Consider the following 15,173-nt stretch of genomic DNA (forward strand, 5'->3'; position numbering starts at 1 on the left):
GGGCGGCATGATCGAGGCGACGGTGGGTGCACGCACGTGCTCGGAACGGTCGGCGGGGCCCGCGCGGACACGTCGGGGAGAAGAAACGCGATGGGCGTGAGCGTGCGAGCGGGGGAGGTTGCCATTTGTAAAGAAAGGAAGAAAAGAACGGGGAGAAATTGAAATAAAAAATAAAAAAGGGGTGCAACACGAGGACTTCCCAAGTGGTCACCCAACTTAGTACTACTCTCGCCCAAGCACGCTTAACTGCGGAGTTCTGATGGGATCCGGTGCATTAGTGCTGGTATGATCGCACCCGACATGCAATGCGCACAAATTGCATTTAACGCATGCGGGGCGGCATGATCGAGGCGACGGTGGGTGCACGCACGTGCTCGGAACGGTCGGCGGGGCCCGCGCGGACACGTCGGGGAGAAGAAACGCGATGGGCGTGAGCGTGCGAGCGGGGGAGGTTGCCATTTGTAAAGAAAGGAAGAAAAGAACGGGGAGAAATTGAAATAAAAAATAAAAAAGGGGTGCAACACGAGGACTTCCCAAGTGGTCACCCAACTTAGTACTACTCTCGCCCAAGCACGCTTAACTGCGGAGTTCTGATGGGATCCGGTGCATTAGTGCTGGTATGATCGCACCCGACATGCAATGCGCACAAATTGCATTTAACGCATGCGGGGCGGCATGATCGAGGCGACGGTGGGTGCACGCACGTGCTCGGAACGGTCGGCGGGGCCCGCGCGGACACGTCGGGGAGAAGAAACGCGATGGGCGTGAGCGTGCGAGCGGGGGAGGTTGCCATTTGTAAAGAAAGGAAGAAAAGAACGGGGAGAAATTGAAATAAAAAATAAAAAAGGGGTGCAACACGAGGACTTCCCAAGTGGTCACCCAACTTAGTACTACTCTCGCCCAAGCACGCTTAACTGCGGAGTTCTGATGGGATCCGGTGCATTAGTGCTGGTATGATCGCACCCGACATGCAATGCGCACAAATTGCATTTAACGCATGCGGGGCGGCATGATCGAGGCGACGGTGGGTGCACGCACGTGCTCGGAACGGTCGGCGGGGCCCGCGCGGACACGTCGGGGAGAAGAAACGCGATGGGCGTGAGCGTGCGAGCGGGGGAGGTTGCCATTTGTAAAGAAAGGAAGAAAAGAACGGGGAGAAATTGAAATAAAAAATAAAAAAGGGGTGCAACACGAGGACTTCCCAAGTGGTCACCCAACTTAGTACTACTCTCGCCCAAGCACGCTTAACTGCGGAGTTCTGATGGGATCCGGTGCATTAGTGCTGGTATGATCGCACCCGACATGCAATGCGCACAAATTGCATTTAACGCATGCGGGGCGGCATGATCGAGGCGACGGTGGGTGCACGCACGTGCTCGGAACGGTCGGCGGGGCCCGCGCGGACACGTCGGGGAGAAGAAACGCGATGGGCGTGAGCGTGCGAGCGGGGGAGGTTGCCATTTGTAAAGAAAGGAAGAAAAGAACGGGGAGAAATTGAAATAAAAAATAAAAAAGGGGTGCAACACGAGGACTTCCCAAGTGGTCACCCAACTTAGTACTACTCTCGCCCAAGCACGCTTAACTGCGGAGTTCTGATGGGATCCGGTGCATTAGTGCTGGTATGATCGCACCCGACATGCAATGCGCACAAATTGCATTTAACGCATGCGGGGCGGCATGATCGAGGCGACGGTGGGTGCACGCACGTGCTCGGAACGGTCGGCGGGGCCCGCGCGGACACGTCGGGGAGAAGAAACGCGATGGGCGTGAGCGTGCGAGCGGGGGAGGTTGCCATTTGTAAAGAAAGGAAGAAAAGAACGGGGAGAAATTGAAATAAAAAATAAAAAAGGGGTGCAACACGAGGACTTCCCAAGTGGTCACCCAACTTAGTACTACTCTCGCCCAAGCACGCTTAACTGCGGAGTTCTGATGGGATCCGGTGCATTAGTGCTGGTATGATCGCACCCGACATGCAATGCGCACAAATTGCATTTAACGCATGCGGGGCGGCATGATCGAGGCGACGGTTGGTGCACGCACGTGCTCGGAACGGTCGGCGGGGCCCGCGCGGACACGTCGGGGAGAAGAAACGCGATGGGCGTGAGCGTGCGAGCGGGGGAGGTTGCCATTTGTAAAGAAAGGAAGAAAAGAACGGGGAGAAATTGAAATAAAAAATAAAAAAGGGGTGCAACACGAGGACTTCCCAAGTGGTCACCCAACTTAGTACTACTCTCGCCCAAGCACGCTTAACTGCGGAGTTCTGATGGGATCCGGTGCATTAGTGCTGGTATGATCGCACCCGACATGCAATGCGCACAAATTGCATTTAACGCATGCGGGGCGGCATGATCGAGGCGACGGTGGGTGCACGCACGTGCTCGGAACGGTCGGCGGGGCCCGCGCGGACACGTCGGGGAGAAGAAACGCGATGGGCGTGAGCGTGCGAGCGGGGGAGGTTGCCATTTGTAAAGAAAGGAAGAAAAGAACGGGGAGAAATTGAAATAAAAAATAAAAAAGGGGTGCAACACGAGGACTTCCCAAGTGGTCACCCAACTTAGTACTACTCTCGCCCAAGCACGCTTAACTGCGGAGTTCTGATGGGATCCGGTGCATTAGTGCTGGTATGATCGCACCCGACATGCAATGCGCACAAATTGCATTTAACGCATGCGGGGCGGCATGATCGAGGCGACGGTTGGTGCACGCACGTGCTCGGAACGGTCGGCGGGGCCCGCGCGGACACGTCGGGGAGAAGAAACGCGATGGGCGTGAGCGTGCGAGCGGGGGAGGTTGCCATTTGTAAAGAAAGGAAGAAAAGAACGGGGAGAAATTGAAATAAAAAATAAAAAAGGGGTGCAACACGAGGACTTCCCAAGTGGTCACCCAACTTAGTACTACTCTCGCCCAAGCACGCTTGACTGCGGAGTTCTGATGGGATCCGGTGCATTAGTGCTGGTATGATCGCACCCGACATGCAATGCGCACAAATTGCATTTAACGCATGCGGGGCGGCATGATCGAGGCGACGGTGGGTGCACGCACGTGCTCGGAACGGTCGGCGGGGCCCGCGCGGACACGTCGGGGAGAAGAAACGCGATGGGCGTGAGCGTGCGAGCGGGGGAGGTTGCCATTTGTAAAGAAAGGAAGAAAAGAACGGGGAGAAATTGAAATAAAAAATAAAAAAGGGGTGCAACACGAGGACTTCCCAAGTGGTCACCCAACTTAGTACTACTCTCGCCCAAGCACGCTTGACTGCGGAGTTCTGATGGGATCCGGTGCATTAGTGCTGGTATGATCGCACCCGACATGCAATGCGCACAAATTGCATTTAACGCATGCGGGGCGGCATGATCGAGGCGACGGTGGGTGCACGCACGTGCTCGGAACGGTCGGCGGGGCCCGCGCGGACACGTCGGGGAGAAGAAACGCGATGGGCGTGAGCGTGCGAGCGGGGGAGGTTGCCATTTGTAAAGAAAGGAAGAAAAGAACGGGGAGAAATTGAAATAAAAAATAAAAAAGGGGTGCAACACGAGGACTTCCCAAGTGGTCACCCAACTTAGTACTACTCTCGCCCAAGCACGCTTAACTGCGGAGTTCTGATGGGATCCGGTGCATTAGTGCTGGTATGATCGCACCCGACATGCAATGCGCACAAATTGCATTTAACGCATGCGGGGCGGCATGATCGAGGCGACGGTGGGTGCACGCACGTGCTCGGAACGGTCGGCGGGGCCCGCGCGGACACGTCGGGGAGAAGAAACGCGATGGGCGTGAGCGTGCGAGCGGGGGAGGTTGCCATTTGTAAAGAAAGGAAGAAAAGAACGGGGAGAAATTGAAATAAAAAATAAAAAAGGGGTGCAACACGAGGACTTCCCAAGTGGTCACCCAACTTAGTACTACTCTCGCCCAAGCACGCTTAACTGCGGAGTTCTGATGGGATCCGGTGCATTAGTGCTGGTATGATCGCACCCGACATGCAATGCGCACAAATTGCATTTAACGCATGCGGGGCGGCATGATCGAGGCGACGGTGGGTGCACGCACGTGCTCGGAACGGTCGGCGGGGCCCGCGCGGACACGTCGGGGAGAAGAAACGCGATGGGCGTGAGCGTGCGAGCGGGGGAGGTTGCCATTTGTAAAGAAAGGAAGAAAAGAACGGGGAGAAATTGAAATAAAAAATAAAAAAGGGGTGCAACACGAGGACTTCCCAAGTGGTCACCCAACTTAGTACTACTCTCGCCCAAGCACGCTTAACTGCGGAGTTCTGATGGGATCCGGTGCATTAGTGCTGGTATGATCGCACCCGACATGCAATGCGCACAAATTGCATTTAACGCATGCGGGGCGGCATGATCGAGGCGACGGTGGGTGCACGCACGTGCTCGGAACGGTCGGCGGGGCCCGCGCGGACACGTCGGGGAGAAGAAACGCGATGGGCGTGAGCGTGCGAGCGGGGGAGGTTGCCATTTGTAAAGAAAGGAAGAAAAGAACGGGGAGAAATTGAAATAAAAAATAAAAAAGGGGTGCAACACGAGGACTTCCCAAGTGGTCACCCAACTTAGTACTACTCTCGCCCAAGCACGCTTAACTGCGGAGTTCTGATGGGATCCGGTGCATTAGTGCTGGTATGATCGCACCCGACATGCAATGCGCACAAATTGCATTTAACGCATGCGGGGCGGCATGATCGAGGCGACGGTGGGTGCACGCACGTGCTCGGAACGGTCGGCGGGGCCCGCGCGGACACGTCGGGGAGAAGAAACGCGATGGGCGTGAGCGTGCGAGCGGGGGAGGTTGCCATTTGTAAAGAAAGGAAGAAAAGAACGGGGAGAAATTGAAATAAAAAATAAAAAAGGGGTGCAACACGAGGACTTCCCAAGTGGTCACCCAACTTAGTACTACTCTCGCCCAAGCACGCTTAACTGCGGAGTTCTGATGGGATCCGGTGCATTAGTGCTGGTATGATCGCACCCGACATGCAATGCGCACAAATTGCATTTAACGCATGCGGGGCGGCATGATCGAGGCGACGGTGGGTGCACGCACGTGCTCGGAACGGTCGGCGGGGCCCGCGCGGACACGTCGGGGAGAAGAAACGCGATGGGCGTGAGCGTGCGAGCGGGGGAGGTTGCCATTTGTAAAGAAAGGAAGAAAAGAACGGGGAGAAATTGAAATAAAAAATAAAAAAGGGGTGCAACACGAGGACTTCCCAAGTGGTCACCCAACTTAGTACTACTCTCGCCCAAGCACGCTTAACTGCGGAGTTCTGATGGGATCCGGTGCATTAGTGCTGGTATGATCGCACCCGACATGCAATGCGCACAAATTGCATTTAACGCATGCGGGGCGGCATGATCGAGGCGACGGTGGGTGCACGCACGTGCTCGGAACGGTCGGCGGGGCCCGCGCGGACACGTCGGGGAGAAGAAACGCGATGGGCGTGAGCGTGCGAGCGGGGGAGGTTGCCATTTGTAAAGAAAGGAAGAAAAGAACGGGGAGAAATTGAAATAAAAAATAAAAAAGGGGTGCAACACGAGGACTTCCCAAGTGGTCACCCAACTTAGTACTACTCTCGCCCAAGCACGCTTAACTGCGGAGTTCTGATGGGATCCGGTGCATTAGTGCTGGTATGATCGCACCCGACATGCAATGCGCACAAATTGCATTTAACGCATGCGGGGCGGCATGATCGAGGCGACGGTGGGTGCACGCACGTGCTCGGAACGGTCGGCGGGGCCCGCGCGGACACGTCGGGGAGAAGAAACGCGATGGGCGTGAGCGTGCGAGCGGGGGAGGTTGCCATTTGTAAAGAAAGGAAGAAAAGAACGGGGAGAAATTGAAATAAAAAATAAAAAAGGGGTGCAACACGAGGACTTCCCAAGTGGTCACCCAACTTAGTACTACTCTCGCCCAAGCACGCTTAACTGCGGAGTTCTGATGGGATCCGGTGCATTAGTGCTGGTATGATCGCACCCGACATGCAATGCGCACAAATTGCATTTAACGCATGCGGGGCGGCATGATCGAGGCGACGGTGGGTGCACGCACGTGCTCGGAACGGTCGGCGGGGCCCGCGCGGACACGTCGGGGAGAAGAAACGCGATGGGCGTGAGCGTGCGAGCGGGGGAGGTTGCCATTTGTAAAGAAAGGAAGAAAAGAACGGGGAGAAATTGAAATAAAAAATAAAAAAGGGGTGCAACACGAGGACTTCCCAAGTGGTCACCCAACTTAGTACTACTCTCGCCCAAGCACGCTTAACTGCGGAGTTCTGATGGGATCCGGTGCATTAGTGCTGGTATGATCGCACCCGACATGCAATGCGCACAAATTGCATTTAACGCATGCGGGGCGGCATGATCGAGGCGACGGTGGGTGCACGCACGTGCTCGGAACGGTCGGCGGGGCCCGCGCGGACACGTCGGGGAGAAGAAACGCGATGGGCGTGAGCGTGCGAGCGGGGGAGGTTGCCATTTGTAAAGAAAGGAAGAAAAGAACGGGGAGAAATTGAAATAAAAAATAAAAAAGGGGTGCAACACGAGGACTTCCCAAGTGGTCACCCAACTTAGTACTACTCTCGCCCAAGCACGCTTAACTGCGGAGTTCTGATGGGATCCGGTGCATTAGTGCTGGTATGATCGCACCCGACATGCAATGCGCACAAATTGCATTTAACGCATGCGGGGCGGCATGATCGAGGCGACGGTGGGTGCACGCACGTGCTCGGAACGGTCGGCGGGGCCCGCGCGGACACGTCGGGGAGAAGAAACGCGATGGGCGTGAGCGTGCGAGCGGGGGAGGTTGCCATTTGTAAAGAAAGGAAGAAAAGAACGGGGAGAAATTGAAATAAAAAATAAAAAAGGGGTGCAACACGAGGACTTCCCAAGTGGTCACCCAACTTAGTACTACTCTCGCCCAAGCACGCTTAACTGCGGAGTTCTGATGGGATCCGGTGCATTAGTGCTGGTATGATCGCACCCGACATGCAATGCGCACAAATTGCATTTAACGCATGCGGGGCGGCATGATCGAGGCGACGGTGGGTGCACGCACGTGCTCGGAACGGTCGGCGGGGCCCGCGCGGACACGTCGGGGAGAAGAAACGCGATGGGCGTGAGCGTGCGAGCGGGGGAGGTTGCCATTTGTAAAGAAAGGAAGAAAAGAACGGGGAGAAATTGAAATAAAAAATAAAAAAGGGGTGCAACACGAGGACTTCCCAAGTGGTCACCCAACTTAGTACTACTCTCGCCCAAGCACGCTTAACTGCGGAGTTCTGATGGGATCCGGTGCATTAGTGCTGGTATGATCGCACCCGACATGCAATGCGCACAAATTGCATTTAACGCATGCGGGGCGGCATGATCGAGGCGACGGTGGGTGCACGCACGTGCTCGGAACGGTCGGCGGGGCCCGCGCGGACACGTCGGGGAGAAGAAACGCGATGGGCGTGAGCGTGCGAGCGGGGGAGGTTGCCATTTGTAAAGAAAGGAAGAAAAGAACGGGGAGAAATTGAAATAAAAAATAAAAAAGGGGTGCAACACGAGGACTTCCCAAGTGGTCACCCAACTTAGTACTACTCTCGCCCAAGCACGCTTAACTGCGGAGTTCTGATGGGATCCGGTGCATTAGTGCTGGTATGATCGCACCCGACATGCAATGCGCACAAATTGCATTTAACGCATGCGGGGCGGCATGATCGAGGCGACGGTGGGTGCACGCACGTGCTCGGAACGGTCGGCGGGGCCCGCGCGGACACGTCGGGGAGAAGAAACGCGATGGGCGTGAGCGTGCGAGGTTGCCATTTGTAAAGAAAGGAAGAAAAGAACGGGGAGAAATTGAAATAAAAAATAAAAAAGGGGTGCAACACGAGGACTTCCCAAGTGGTCACCCAACTTAGTACTACTCTCGCCCAAGCACGCTTAACTGCGGAGTTCTGATGGGATCCGGTGCATTAGTGCTGGTATGATCGCACCCGACATGCAATGCGCACAAATTGCATTTAACGCATGCGGGGCGGCATGATCGAGGCGACGGTGGGTGCACGCACGTGCTCGGAACGGTCGGCGGGGCCCGCGCGGACACGTCGGGGAGAAGAAACGCGATGGGCGTGAGCGTGCGAGCGGGGGAGGTTGCCATTTGTAAAGAAAGGAAGAAAAGAACGGGGAGAAATTGAAATAAAAAATAAAAAAGGGGTGCAACACGAGGACTTCCCAAGTGGTCACCCAACTTAGTACTACTCTCGCCCAAGCACGCTTAACTGCGGAGTTCTGATGGGATCCGGTGCATTAGTGCTGGTATGATCGCACCCGACATGCAATGCGCACAAATTGCATTTAACGCATGCGGGGCGGCATGATCGAGGCGACGGTGGGTGCACGCACGTGCTCGGAACGGTCGGCGGGGCCCGCGCGGACACGTCGGGGAGAAGAAACGCGATGGGCGTGAGCGTGCGAGCGGGGGAGGTTGCCATTTGTAAAGAAAGGAAGAAAAGAACGGGGAGAAATTGAAATAAAAAATAAAAAAGGGGTGCAACACGAGGACTTCCCAAGTGGTCACCCAACTTAGTACTACTCTCGCCCAAGCACGCTTAACTGCGGAGTTCTGATGGGATCCGGTGCATTAGTGCTGGTATGATCGCACCCGACATGCAATGCGCACAAATTGCATTTAACGCATGCGGGGCGGCATGATCGAGGCGACGGTGGGTGCACGCACGTGCTCGGAACGGTCGGCGGGGCCCGCGCGGACACGTCGGGGAGAAGAAACGCGATGGGCGTGAGCGTGCGAGCGGGGGAGGTTGCCATTTGTAAAGAAAGGAAGAAAAGAACGGGGAGAAATTGAAATAAAAAATAAAAAAGGGGTGCAACACGAGGACTTCCCAAGTGGTCACCCAACTTAGTACTACTCTCGCCCAAGCACGCTTAACTGCGGAGTTCTGATGGGATCCGGTGCATTAGTGCTGGTATGATCGCACCCGACATGCAATGCGCACAAATTGCATTTAACGCATGCGGGGCGGCATGATCGAGGCGACGGTGGGTGCACGCACGTGCTCGGAACGGTCGGCGGGGCCCGCGCGGACACGTCGGGGAGAAGAAACGCGATGGGCGTGAGCGTGCGAGCGGGGGAGGTTGCCATTTGTAAAGAAAGGAAGAAAAGAACGGGGAGAAATTGAAATAAAAAATAAAAAAGGGGTGCAACACGAGGACTTCCCAAGTGGTCACCCAACTTAGTACTACTCTCGCCCAAGCACGCTTAACTGCGGAGTTCTGATGGGATCCGGTGCATTAGTGCTGGTATGATCGCACCCGACATGCAATGCGCACAAATTGCATTTAACGCATGCGGGGCGGCATGATCGAGGCGACGGTGGGTGCACGCACGTGCTCGGAACGGTCGGCGGGGCCCGCGCGGACACGTCGGGGAGAAGAAACGCGATGGGCGTGAGCGTGCGAGCGGGGGAGGTTGCCATTTGTAAAGAAAGGAAGAAAAGAACGGGGAGAAATTGAAATAAAAAATAAAAAAGGGGTGCAACACGAGGACTTCCCAAGTGGTCACCCAACTTAGTACTACTCTCGCCCAAGCACGCTTAACTGCGGAGTTCTGATGGGATCCGGTGCATTAGTGCTGGTATGATCGCACCCGACATGCAATGCGCACAAATTGCATTTAACGCATGCGGGGCGGCATGATCGAGGCGACGGTGGGTGCACGCACGTGCTCGGAACGGTCGGCGGGGCCCGCGCGGACACGTCGGGGAGAAGAAACGCGATGGGCGTGAGCGTGCGAGCGGGGGAGGTTGCCATTTGTAAAGAAAGGAAGAAAAGAACGGGGAGAAATTGAAATAAAAAATAAAAAAGGGGTGCAACACGAGGACTTCCCAAGTGGTCACCCAACTTAGTACTACTCTCGCCCAAGCACGCTTAACTGCGGAGTTCTGATGGGATCCGGTGCATTAGTGCTGGTATGATCGCACCCGACATGCAATGCGCACAAATTGCATTTAACGCATGCGGGGCGGCATGATCGAGGCGACGGTGGGTGCACGCACGTGCTCGGAACGGTCGGCGGGGCCCGCGCGGACACGTCGGGGAGAAGAAACGCGATGGGCGTGAGCGTGCGAGCGGGGGAGGTTGCCATTTGTAAAGAAAGGAAGAAAAGAACGGGGAGAAATTGAAATAAAAAATAAAAAAGGGGTGCAACACGAGGACTTCCCAAGTGGTCACCCAACTTAGTACTACTCTCGCCCAAGCACGCTTAACTGCGGAGTTCTGATGGGATCCGGTGCATTAGTGCTGGTATGATCGCACCCGACATGCAATGCGCACAAATTGCATTTAACGCATGCGGGGCGGCATGATCGAGGCGACGGTGGGTGCACGCACGTGCTCGGAACGGTCGGCGGGGCCCGCGCGGACACGTCGGGGAGAAGAAACGCGATGGGCGTGAGCGTGCGAGCGGGGGAGGTTGCCATTTGTAAAGAAAGGAAGAAAAGAACGGGGAGAAATTGAAATAAAAAATAAAAAAGGGGTGCAACACGAGGACTTCCCAAGTGGTCACCCAACTTAGTACTACTCTCGCCCAAGCACGCTTAACTGCGGAGTTCTGATGGGATCCGGTGCATTAGTGCTGGTATGATCGCACCCGACATGCAATGCGCACAAATTGCATTTAACGCATGCGGGGCGGCATGATCGAGGCGACGGTGGGTGCACGCACGTGCTCGGAACGGTCGGCGGGGCCCGCGCGGACACGTCGGGGAGAAGAAACGCGATGGGCGTGAGCGTGCGAGCGGGGGAGGTTGCCATTTGTAAAGAAAGGAAGAAAAGAACGGGGAGAAATTGAAATAAAAAATAAAAAAGGGGTGCAACACGAGGACTTCCCAAGTGGTCACCCAACTTAGTACTACTCTCGCCCAAGCACGCTTAACTGCGGAGTTCTGATGGGATCCGGTGCATTAGTGCTGGTATGATCGCACCCGACATGCAATGCGCACAAATTGCATTTAACGCATGCGGGGCGGCATGATCGAGGCGACGGTGGGTGCACGCACGTGCTCGGAACGGTCGGCGGGGCCCGCGCGGACACGTCGGGGAGAAGAAACGCGATGGGCGTGAGCGTGCGAGGTTGCCATTTGTAAAGAAAGGAAGAAAAGAACGGGGAGAAATTGAAATAAAAAATAAAAAAGGGGTGCAACACGAGGACTTCCCAAGTGGTCACCCAACTTAGTACTACTCTCGCCCAAGCACGCTTAACTGCGGAGTTCTGATGGGATCCGGTGCATTAGTGCTGGTATGATCGCACCCGACATGCAATGCGCACAAATTGCATTTAACGCATGCGGGGCGGCATGATCGAGGCGACGGTGGGTGCACGCACGTGCTCGGAACGGTCGGCGGGGCCCGCGCGGACACGTCGGGGAGAAGAAACGCGATGGGCGTGAGCGTGCGAGCGGGGGAGGTTGCCATTTGTAAAGAAAGGAAGAAAAGAACGGGGAGAAATTGAAATAAAAAATAAAAAAGGGGTGCAACACGAGGACTTCCCAAGTGGTCACCCAACTTAGTACTACTCTCGCCCAAGCACGCTTAACTGCGGAGTTCTGATGGGATCCGGTGCATTAGTGCTGGTATGATCGCACCCGACATGCAATGCGCACAAATTGCATTTAACGCATGCGGGGCGGCATGATCGAGGCGACGGTGGGTGCACGCACGTGCTCGGAACGGTCGGCGGGGCCCGCGCGGACACGTCGGGGAGAAGAAACGCGATGGGCGTGAGCGTGCGAGCGGGGGAGGTTGCCATTTGTAAAGAAAGGAAGAAAAGAACGGGGAGAAATTGAAATAAAAAATAAAAAAGGGGTGCAACACGAGGACTTCCCAAGTGGTCACCCAACTTAGTACTACTCTCGCCCAAGCACGCTTAACTGCGGAGTTCTGATGGGATCCGGTGCATTAGTGCTGGTATGATCGCACCCGACATGCAATGCGCACAAATTGCATTTAACGCATGCGGGGCGGCATGATCGAGGCGACGGTGGGTGCACGCACGTGCTCGGAACGGTCGGCGGGGCCCGCGCGGACACGTCGGGGAGAAGAAACGCGATGGGCGTGAGCGTGCGAGCGGGGGAGGTTGCCATTTGTAAAGAAAGGAAGAAAAGAACGGGGAGAAATTGAAATAAAAAATAAAAAAGGGGTGCAACACGAGGACTTCCCAAGTGGTCACCCAACTTAGTACTACTCTCGCCCAAGCACGCTTAACTGCGGAGTTCTGATGGGATCCGGTGCATTAGTGCTGGTATGATCGCACCCGACATGCAATGCGCACAAATTGCATTTAACGCATGCGGGGCGGCATGATCGAGGCGACGGTGGGTGCACGCACGTGCTCGGAACGGTCGGCGGGGCCCGCGCGGACACGTCGGGGAGAAGAAACGCGATGGGCGTGAGCGTGCGAGCGGGGGAGGTTGCCATTTGTAAAGAAAGGAAGAAAAGAACGGGGAGAAATTGAAATAAAAAATAAAAAAGGGGTGCAACACGAGGACTTCCCAAGTGGTCACCCAACTTAGTACTACTCTCGCCCAAGCACGCTTAACTGCGGAGTTCTGATGGGATCCGATGCATTAGTGCTGGTATGATCGCACCCGACATGCAATGCGCACAAATTGCATTTAACGCATGCGGGGCGGCATGATCGAGGCGACGGTGGGTGCACGCACGTGCTCGGAACGGTCTGCGGGGCCCGCGCGGACACGTCGGGGAGAAGAAACGCGATGGGCGTGAGCGTGCGAGCGGGGGAGGTTGCCATTTGTAAAGAAAGGAAGAAAAGAACGGGGAGAAATTGAAATAAAAAATAAAAAAGGGGTGCAACACGAGGACTTCCCAAGTGGTCACCCAACTTAGTACTACTCTCGCCCAAGCACGCTTAACTGCGGAGTTCTGATGGGATCCGGTGCATTAGTGCTGGTATGATCGCACCCGACATGCAATGCGCACAAATTGCATTTAACGCATGCGGGACGGCATGATCGAGGCAACGGTGGGTGCACGCACGTGCTCGGAACGGTCGGCGGGGCCCGCGCGGACACGTCGGGGAGAAGAAACGCGATGGGCGTGAGCGTGCGAGCGGGGGAGGTTGCCATTTGTAAAGAAAGGAAGAAAAGAACGGGGAGAAATTGAAATAAAAAATAAAAAAGGGGTGCAACACGAGGACTTCCCAAGTGGTCACCCAACTTAGTACTACTCTCGCCCAAGCACGCTTATCTGCGGAGTTCTGATGGGATCCGGTGCATTAGTGCTGGTATGATCGCACCCGACATGCAATGCGCACAAATTGCATTTAACGCATGCGGGACGGCATGATCGAGGCAACGGTGGGTGCACGCACGTGCTCGGAACGGTCGGCGGGGCCCGCGCGGACACGTCGGGGAGAAGAAACGCGATGGGCGTGAGCGTGCGAGCGGGGGAGGTTGCCATTTGTAAAGAAAGGAAGAAAAGAACGGGGAGAAATTGAAATAAAAAATAAAAAAGGGGTGCAACACGAGGACTTCCCAAGTGGTCACCCAACTTAGTACTACTCTCGCCCAAGCACGCTTAACTGCGGAGTTCTGATGGGATCCGATGCATTAGTGCTGGTATGATCGCACCCGACATGCAATGCGCACAAATTGCATTTAACGCATGCGGGGCGGCATGATCGAGGCGACGGTGGGTGCACGCACGTGCTCGGAACGGTCGGCGGGGCCCGCGCGGACACGTCGGGGAGAAGAAACGCGATGGGCGTGAGCGTGCGAGCGGGGGAGGTTGCCATTTGTAAAGAAAGGAAGAAAAGAACGGGGAGAAATTGAAATAAAAAATAAAAAAGGGGTGCAACACGAGGACTTCCCAAGTGGTCACCCAACTTAGTACTACTCTCGCCCAAGCACGCTTCACTGCGGAGTTCTGATGGGATCCGGTGCATTAGTGCTGGTATGATCGCACCCGACATGCAATGCGCACAAATTGCATTTAACGCATGCGGGGCGGCATGATCGAGGCGACGGTGGGTGCACGCACGTGCTCGGAACGGTCGGCGGGGCCCGCGCGGACACGTCGGGGAGAAGAAACGCGATGGGCGTGAGCGTGCGAGCGGGGGAGGTTGCCATTTGTAAAGAAAGGAAGAAAAGAACGGGGAGAAATTGAAATAAAAAATAAAAAAGGGGTGCAACACGAGGACTTCCCAAGTGGTCACCCAACTTAGTACTACTCTCGCCCAAGCACGCTTAACTGCGGAGTTCTGATGGGATCCGGTGCATTAGTGCTGGTATGATCGCACCCGACATGCAATGCGCACAAATTGCATTTAACGCATGCGGGACGGCATGATCGAGGCAACGGTGGGTGCACGCACGTGCTCGGAACGGTCGGCGGGGCCCGCGCGGACACGTCGGGGAGAAGAAACGCGATGGGCGTGAGCGTGCGAGCGGGGGAGGTTGCCATTTGTAAAGAAAGGAAGAAAAGAACGGGGAGAAATTGAAATAAAAAATAAAAAAGGGGTGCAACACGAGGACTTCCCAAGTGGTCACCCAACTTAGTACTACTCTCGCCCAAGCACGCTTATCTGCGGAGTTCTGATGGGATCCGGTGCATTAGTGCTGGTATGATCGCACCCGACATGCAATGCGCACAAATTTCATTTAACGCATGCGGGACGGCATGATCGAGGCAACGGTGGGTGCACGCACGTGCTCGGAACGGTCGGCGGGGCCCGCGCGGACACGTCGGGGAGAAGAAACGCGATGGGCGTGAGCGTGCGAGCGGGGGAGGTTGCCATTTGTAAAGAAAGGAAGAAAAGAACGGGGAGAAATTGAAATAAAAAATAAAAAAGGGGTGCAACACGAGGACTTCCCAAGTGGTCACCCAACTTAGTACTACTCTCGCCCAAGCACGCTTAACTGCGGAGTTCTGATGGGATCCGATGCATTAGTGCTGGTATGATCGCACCCGACATGCAATGCGCACAAATTGCATTTAACGCATGCGGGGCGGCATGATCGAGGCGACGGTGGGTGCACGCACGTGCTCGGAACGGTCGGCGGGGCCCGCGCGGACACGTCGGGGAGAAGAAACGCGATGGGCGTGAGCGTGCGAGCGGGGGAGGTTGCCATTTGTAAAGAAAGGAAGAAAAGAACGGGGAGAAAT

The 15,173-nt window shown here is 55.7% G+C and overlaps 45 non-coding genes across 45 annotated transcripts; all 45 read right to left on the reverse strand.

Moving 5' to 3' along the window:
- Positions 1 to 178: 178 nt before the first annotated feature.
- Positions 179 to 297, reverse strand: LOC147788043 (5S ribosomal RNA). Its single transcript, XR_015412630.1, has one exon. It is a non-coding gene; the product is annotated as a 5S ribosomal RNA (ribosomal RNA).
- Positions 298 to 512: 215 nt separating this feature from the next.
- Positions 513 to 631, reverse strand: LOC147788044 (5S ribosomal RNA). The gene has a single exon (XR_015412631.1). It is a non-coding gene; the product is annotated as a 5S ribosomal RNA (ribosomal RNA).
- Positions 632 to 846: 215 nt separating this feature from the next.
- Positions 847 to 965, reverse strand: LOC147788045 (5S ribosomal RNA). The gene has a single exon (XR_015412632.1). It is a non-coding gene; the product is annotated as a 5S ribosomal RNA (ribosomal RNA).
- Positions 966 to 1,180: 215 nt separating this feature from the next.
- Positions 1,181 to 1,299, reverse strand: LOC147788046 (5S ribosomal RNA). The gene has a single exon (XR_015412633.1). It is a non-coding gene; the product is annotated as a 5S ribosomal RNA (ribosomal RNA).
- A 215-nt stretch (positions 1,300 to 1,514) lies between these two features.
- On the reverse strand, positions 1,515 to 1,633 carry LOC147788047 (5S ribosomal RNA). Its single transcript, XR_015412634.1, has one exon. It is a non-coding gene; the product is annotated as a 5S ribosomal RNA (ribosomal RNA).
- A 215-nt stretch (positions 1,634 to 1,848) lies between these two features.
- LOC147788048 (5S ribosomal RNA) lies at positions 1,849 to 1,967 on the reverse strand. Its single transcript, XR_015412635.1, has one exon. It is a non-coding gene; the product is annotated as a 5S ribosomal RNA (ribosomal RNA).
- A 215-nt stretch (positions 1,968 to 2,182) lies between these two features.
- Positions 2,183 to 2,301, reverse strand: LOC147788049 (5S ribosomal RNA). The gene has a single exon (XR_015412636.1). It is a non-coding gene; the product is annotated as a 5S ribosomal RNA (ribosomal RNA).
- Positions 2,302 to 2,516: 215 nt separating this feature from the next.
- LOC147788050 (5S ribosomal RNA) lies at positions 2,517 to 2,635 on the reverse strand. Its single transcript, XR_015412637.1, has one exon. It is a non-coding gene; the product is annotated as a 5S ribosomal RNA (ribosomal RNA).
- A 215-nt stretch (positions 2,636 to 2,850) lies between these two features.
- On the reverse strand, positions 2,851 to 2,969 carry LOC147788051 (5S ribosomal RNA). Its single transcript, XR_015413056.1, has one exon. It is a non-coding gene; the product is annotated as a 5S ribosomal RNA (ribosomal RNA).
- A 215-nt stretch (positions 2,970 to 3,184) lies between these two features.
- On the reverse strand, positions 3,185 to 3,303 carry LOC147788052 (5S ribosomal RNA). Its single transcript, XR_015413058.1, has one exon. It is a non-coding gene; the product is annotated as a 5S ribosomal RNA (ribosomal RNA).
- A 215-nt stretch (positions 3,304 to 3,518) lies between these two features.
- On the reverse strand, positions 3,519 to 3,637 carry LOC147788053 (5S ribosomal RNA). Its single transcript, XR_015412638.1, has one exon. It is a non-coding gene; the product is annotated as a 5S ribosomal RNA (ribosomal RNA).
- A 215-nt stretch (positions 3,638 to 3,852) lies between these two features.
- On the reverse strand, positions 3,853 to 3,971 carry LOC147788054 (5S ribosomal RNA). Its single transcript, XR_015412639.1, has one exon. It is a non-coding gene; the product is annotated as a 5S ribosomal RNA (ribosomal RNA).
- Positions 3,972 to 4,186: 215 nt separating this feature from the next.
- Positions 4,187 to 4,305, reverse strand: LOC147788055 (5S ribosomal RNA). The gene has a single exon (XR_015412640.1). It is a non-coding gene; the product is annotated as a 5S ribosomal RNA (ribosomal RNA).
- A 215-nt stretch (positions 4,306 to 4,520) lies between these two features.
- On the reverse strand, positions 4,521 to 4,639 carry LOC147788056 (5S ribosomal RNA). Its single transcript, XR_015412642.1, has one exon. It is a non-coding gene; the product is annotated as a 5S ribosomal RNA (ribosomal RNA).
- A 215-nt stretch (positions 4,640 to 4,854) lies between these two features.
- On the reverse strand, positions 4,855 to 4,973 carry LOC147788057 (5S ribosomal RNA). The gene has a single exon (XR_015412643.1). It is a non-coding gene; the product is annotated as a 5S ribosomal RNA (ribosomal RNA).
- Positions 4,974 to 5,188: 215 nt separating this feature from the next.
- On the reverse strand, positions 5,189 to 5,307 carry LOC147788058 (5S ribosomal RNA). The gene has a single exon (XR_015412644.1). It is a non-coding gene; the product is annotated as a 5S ribosomal RNA (ribosomal RNA).
- A 215-nt stretch (positions 5,308 to 5,522) lies between these two features.
- LOC147788059 (5S ribosomal RNA) lies at positions 5,523 to 5,641 on the reverse strand. The gene has a single exon (XR_015412645.1). It is a non-coding gene; the product is annotated as a 5S ribosomal RNA (ribosomal RNA).
- Positions 5,642 to 5,856: 215 nt separating this feature from the next.
- LOC147788060 (5S ribosomal RNA) lies at positions 5,857 to 5,975 on the reverse strand. The gene has a single exon (XR_015412646.1). It is a non-coding gene; the product is annotated as a 5S ribosomal RNA (ribosomal RNA).
- A 215-nt stretch (positions 5,976 to 6,190) lies between these two features.
- On the reverse strand, positions 6,191 to 6,309 carry LOC147788061 (5S ribosomal RNA). The gene has a single exon (XR_015412647.1). It is a non-coding gene; the product is annotated as a 5S ribosomal RNA (ribosomal RNA).
- Positions 6,310 to 6,524: 215 nt separating this feature from the next.
- LOC147788062 (5S ribosomal RNA) lies at positions 6,525 to 6,643 on the reverse strand. Its single transcript, XR_015412648.1, has one exon. It is a non-coding gene; the product is annotated as a 5S ribosomal RNA (ribosomal RNA).
- A 215-nt stretch (positions 6,644 to 6,858) lies between these two features.
- LOC147788063 (5S ribosomal RNA) lies at positions 6,859 to 6,977 on the reverse strand. Its single transcript, XR_015412649.1, has one exon. It is a non-coding gene; the product is annotated as a 5S ribosomal RNA (ribosomal RNA).
- Positions 6,978 to 7,192: 215 nt separating this feature from the next.
- On the reverse strand, positions 7,193 to 7,311 carry LOC147788064 (5S ribosomal RNA). The gene has a single exon (XR_015412650.1). It is a non-coding gene; the product is annotated as a 5S ribosomal RNA (ribosomal RNA).
- A 215-nt stretch (positions 7,312 to 7,526) lies between these two features.
- Positions 7,527 to 7,645, reverse strand: LOC147788065 (5S ribosomal RNA). Its single transcript, XR_015412651.1, has one exon. It is a non-coding gene; the product is annotated as a 5S ribosomal RNA (ribosomal RNA).
- Positions 7,646 to 7,852: 207 nt separating this feature from the next.
- On the reverse strand, positions 7,853 to 7,971 carry LOC147788066 (5S ribosomal RNA). Its single transcript, XR_015412653.1, has one exon. It is a non-coding gene; the product is annotated as a 5S ribosomal RNA (ribosomal RNA).
- Positions 7,972 to 8,186: 215 nt separating this feature from the next.
- Positions 8,187 to 8,305, reverse strand: LOC147788067 (5S ribosomal RNA). Its single transcript, XR_015412654.1, has one exon. It is a non-coding gene; the product is annotated as a 5S ribosomal RNA (ribosomal RNA).
- A 215-nt stretch (positions 8,306 to 8,520) lies between these two features.
- LOC147788068 (5S ribosomal RNA) lies at positions 8,521 to 8,639 on the reverse strand. The gene has a single exon (XR_015412655.1). It is a non-coding gene; the product is annotated as a 5S ribosomal RNA (ribosomal RNA).
- A 215-nt stretch (positions 8,640 to 8,854) lies between these two features.
- On the reverse strand, positions 8,855 to 8,973 carry LOC147788069 (5S ribosomal RNA). Its single transcript, XR_015412656.1, has one exon. It is a non-coding gene; the product is annotated as a 5S ribosomal RNA (ribosomal RNA).
- Positions 8,974 to 9,188: 215 nt separating this feature from the next.
- On the reverse strand, positions 9,189 to 9,307 carry LOC147788070 (5S ribosomal RNA). Its single transcript, XR_015412657.1, has one exon. It is a non-coding gene; the product is annotated as a 5S ribosomal RNA (ribosomal RNA).
- A 215-nt stretch (positions 9,308 to 9,522) lies between these two features.
- On the reverse strand, positions 9,523 to 9,641 carry LOC147788071 (5S ribosomal RNA). Its single transcript, XR_015412658.1, has one exon. It is a non-coding gene; the product is annotated as a 5S ribosomal RNA (ribosomal RNA).
- A 215-nt stretch (positions 9,642 to 9,856) lies between these two features.
- On the reverse strand, positions 9,857 to 9,975 carry LOC147788072 (5S ribosomal RNA). Its single transcript, XR_015412659.1, has one exon. It is a non-coding gene; the product is annotated as a 5S ribosomal RNA (ribosomal RNA).
- A 215-nt stretch (positions 9,976 to 10,190) lies between these two features.
- On the reverse strand, positions 10,191 to 10,309 carry LOC147788073 (5S ribosomal RNA). The gene has a single exon (XR_015412660.1). It is a non-coding gene; the product is annotated as a 5S ribosomal RNA (ribosomal RNA).
- Positions 10,310 to 10,524: 215 nt separating this feature from the next.
- Positions 10,525 to 10,643, reverse strand: LOC147788074 (5S ribosomal RNA). The gene has a single exon (XR_015412661.1). It is a non-coding gene; the product is annotated as a 5S ribosomal RNA (ribosomal RNA).
- Positions 10,644 to 10,858: 215 nt separating this feature from the next.
- Positions 10,859 to 10,977, reverse strand: LOC147788075 (5S ribosomal RNA). The gene has a single exon (XR_015412662.1). It is a non-coding gene; the product is annotated as a 5S ribosomal RNA (ribosomal RNA).
- Positions 10,978 to 11,184: 207 nt separating this feature from the next.
- On the reverse strand, positions 11,185 to 11,303 carry LOC147788076 (5S ribosomal RNA). The gene has a single exon (XR_015412665.1). It is a non-coding gene; the product is annotated as a 5S ribosomal RNA (ribosomal RNA).
- Positions 11,304 to 11,518: 215 nt separating this feature from the next.
- On the reverse strand, positions 11,519 to 11,637 carry LOC147788077 (5S ribosomal RNA). The gene has a single exon (XR_015412666.1). It is a non-coding gene; the product is annotated as a 5S ribosomal RNA (ribosomal RNA).
- A 215-nt stretch (positions 11,638 to 11,852) lies between these two features.
- On the reverse strand, positions 11,853 to 11,971 carry LOC147788078 (5S ribosomal RNA). The gene has a single exon (XR_015412667.1). It is a non-coding gene; the product is annotated as a 5S ribosomal RNA (ribosomal RNA).
- Positions 11,972 to 12,186: 215 nt separating this feature from the next.
- On the reverse strand, positions 12,187 to 12,305 carry LOC147788079 (5S ribosomal RNA). The gene has a single exon (XR_015412668.1). It is a non-coding gene; the product is annotated as a 5S ribosomal RNA (ribosomal RNA).
- Positions 12,306 to 12,520: 215 nt separating this feature from the next.
- Positions 12,521 to 12,639, reverse strand: LOC147788080 (5S ribosomal RNA). Its single transcript, XR_015412291.1, has one exon. It is a non-coding gene; the product is annotated as a 5S ribosomal RNA (ribosomal RNA).
- Positions 12,640 to 12,854: 215 nt separating this feature from the next.
- Positions 12,855 to 12,973, reverse strand: LOC147788081 (5S ribosomal RNA). The gene has a single exon (XR_015412669.1). It is a non-coding gene; the product is annotated as a 5S ribosomal RNA (ribosomal RNA).
- A 215-nt stretch (positions 12,974 to 13,188) lies between these two features.
- On the reverse strand, positions 13,189 to 13,307 carry LOC147788082 (5S ribosomal RNA). The gene has a single exon (XR_015412237.1). It is a non-coding gene; the product is annotated as a 5S ribosomal RNA (ribosomal RNA).
- A 215-nt stretch (positions 13,308 to 13,522) lies between these two features.
- On the reverse strand, positions 13,523 to 13,641 carry LOC147788083 (5S ribosomal RNA). The gene has a single exon (XR_015412292.1). It is a non-coding gene; the product is annotated as a 5S ribosomal RNA (ribosomal RNA).
- Positions 13,642 to 13,856: 215 nt separating this feature from the next.
- On the reverse strand, positions 13,857 to 13,975 carry LOC147788084 (5S ribosomal RNA). Its single transcript, XR_015413038.1, has one exon. It is a non-coding gene; the product is annotated as a 5S ribosomal RNA (ribosomal RNA).
- A 215-nt stretch (positions 13,976 to 14,190) lies between these two features.
- On the reverse strand, positions 14,191 to 14,309 carry LOC147788085 (5S ribosomal RNA). The gene has a single exon (XR_015412670.1). It is a non-coding gene; the product is annotated as a 5S ribosomal RNA (ribosomal RNA).
- Positions 14,310 to 14,524: 215 nt separating this feature from the next.
- On the reverse strand, positions 14,525 to 14,643 carry LOC147788086 (5S ribosomal RNA). The gene has a single exon (XR_015412238.1). It is a non-coding gene; the product is annotated as a 5S ribosomal RNA (ribosomal RNA).
- A 215-nt stretch (positions 14,644 to 14,858) lies between these two features.
- On the reverse strand, positions 14,859 to 14,977 carry LOC147788087 (5S ribosomal RNA). Its single transcript, XR_015412293.1, has one exon. It is a non-coding gene; the product is annotated as a 5S ribosomal RNA (ribosomal RNA).
- Positions 14,978 to 15,173: the final 196 nt, after the last annotated feature.

This window comes from Cucurbita pepo, chromosome 16 (assembly GCF_057944985.1).
Source record: "Cucurbita pepo subsp. pepo isolate OVF chromosome 16, ASM5794498v1, whole genome shotgun sequence".
NCBI lineage: Eukaryota > Viridiplantae > Streptophyta > Magnoliopsida > Cucurbitales > Cucurbitaceae > Cucurbita > Cucurbita pepo.